Below are 2,368 nucleotides of genomic sequence, written 5' to 3'. Positions count from 1 at the left end.
AAGATAATAAAAAAAGAATGCTGAAGTTTGTCGTGGGGTGCCTTTGTATTGAAAAACAACATAATCTAATGATTTTATTTCAAATCATTTACATCTCTAATTACACCTAGGAGTTTCTCAATACCGGTAGACTGTTGACTTGAAATGACTGATATGAGAGTGTTTGTTGACAGTGTGCTTATATTCAGCATTTGTATTTATGTTTTTTTCAGCAACGAGGGCAGGATTGTGGGATAGTGGTTAACACGTCTGCGGCGCATTCCAAAAGCATGCATGTGATGTTTATTCAAGACTCAAAACTTTCCATAGGTGCATGTAAATGTGAATGGTTTTGTTGTCGTGACTCTAATGAGGAGAAGCGCGACAGAAGGTGTTGTCTACTATAGAAGATGAACTGACTAGTTATCTCTAGTTACGTCTTAATTGCTATCTTTTTCCGACATTTTTGGTGTTTTCATACCATCTGCAAAGGAGCGAGCCAGCCTCCTATGCAGTTGAAATGTTTTGTACAAAGTGTGTTTGTGAGATGAATAAACAAACTGCAGTTTCGGTGCATTGATGATGTGTTTAGGAAGAGGAAGTGAAGGATCTCGAGAGATGCGCTGAAGACGCGGAAATGGCACACACGTCGCTGCTGCGTACAAAGCAGCATATTCATATTTGGAGGTCGACGCTGTCTCGATGTTATGTAACTAAATCTATGGCAAAACCGTGTGGTGGAATGCGCTCTGACTCCCTCCGAACGCGTCAATTACAAAAGACCCTTCAGTCAGTCCCACACGGACATATATCACATGGTTGATGCCAACGGTGACACAATATTGTTGGTTGGTGGCATGGTTTACTGCCATGTTTATGCATATTCTCATGAGCAATAGACAAGACCCATTAGTGCCCCAAGTTCCATGAAGTCTGTAAGGACCGACTATATTTTTCCATTTTTATTTCCGATCTTGATGAAGGCCAAGGGTCCCGTTACTTTTGGCAGTCGGGCATGTAACTAACCGAAGATGCCCCTTCCAAGGCACTTCCATCACTGGGCAGCTGTAGCACGTGAAGCAGCCAAGAGTTTGAGAATATAGGGCATGTTAATTTAATATGTGGGGTGCGGTTATCTGGGAAGTGTTGCCAGTGCCCCCCACTGTGGCAACAGGTGCAGCCACGCTTGAGACACATGCTGTCTGTGTTGGCAAAATCTGAGATTTTTGGGGGAAGTAAAGTTCTTCCCTTGGGTCTGTGGGGGGTGTGGCTGATAGAGGAGTTCAAAGCAGCTCGCCAAGCAGGAGTTGGTTCGTAACTCATGAACAACCCAAAGCTTTGACAAACCATTGCCTGAGGGCCTCCTGTTGAGATGATGACAAGCCAACTTTTTTTTTGCGCTGCTTTCCAGTGTGGAGAAAGTGATTCACACATTTCCTTTTACAACCACTGCTAGTTAGGTCATTTAGATGTTTGCAAAGTATCAAGATTGTGGATGCCTTCCTCACCATTCAGGAAGAGCCATTCATATTGGAGCTATGTTTGGACAAAACGAGAACAGGGGTCTTCCAACTTTTTGGGGACACGGAACCCTTACAGGGGAGAAGGTTTTCCGAGAACCCCCTCAAAATCCAAACGTTTCCGTTGCAGCGAGTTGGTCATACGTGTGAGGGTCAATGTCATTGTGTGTGGCGGGGAGTCGCGAACTGTGTTTTTACATTTTTTTCCCCTCCGATTCCAATTTCTTTTGGCTGCGCTGCATGGAGGAAAACTTTTCCTTTTTCTCCACGAGGTTAATATCATTTAAACATACCCATAGATCTGACTGACGGTTATCATCAATGTGCTTTGTCGACTTCATACATGACCTTCCATCAACTATATCTGGCCTGTGCCCCTGCCCTTGCCAGCTCAGCCTGGGTGTCATCTTGCACCCAGGTAATGGGAGAGTCAGAAGGTACAGTATGTTCTCTGGCAATGGTTGACGTCTTGTTCAAGTCACATTTCACAAGGGACTCCTCGAGGACTTTTGTCCTCTATTTAAATATGAGTCAGACTCGTTCCAAGAATGCGTGTCTATGCGTGTACAAGGTTTGTGCCAGTCACACACACAACGCAATTCCGCGAGCTGAGTTAATCCATTTCAAGATGATCTAACTCTCTCTTTGGCACGTCCTGTTTGGAAACTTTACCAGTTGGTGCTATAATTCATAGCTGGATGCAAGAGCACTAATTTCCCAAGGCCTGATAACATCTACTGGTTATGCCAGAACTATGGCAATGATGGCAACGTAAACAGTTTATGTAAGCTTTTTATGTCATCATGTTGCCCATGTACTGTAAAATCTCATGGGTTAATGGATGAAATGATTTGCCAGAAAATGTTTTT

Source organism: Phycodurus eques, chromosome 22 (assembly GCF_024500275.1).
Source record: "Phycodurus eques isolate BA_2022a chromosome 22, UOR_Pequ_1.1, whole genome shotgun sequence".
In the NCBI taxonomy this organism is placed as follows: domain Eukaryota; kingdom Metazoa; phylum Chordata; class Actinopteri; order Syngnathiformes; family Syngnathidae; genus Phycodurus; species Phycodurus eques.
The sequence above is the reverse complement of the archived record's forward strand: the minus strand, read 5'-3'. Positions refer to the sequence as shown.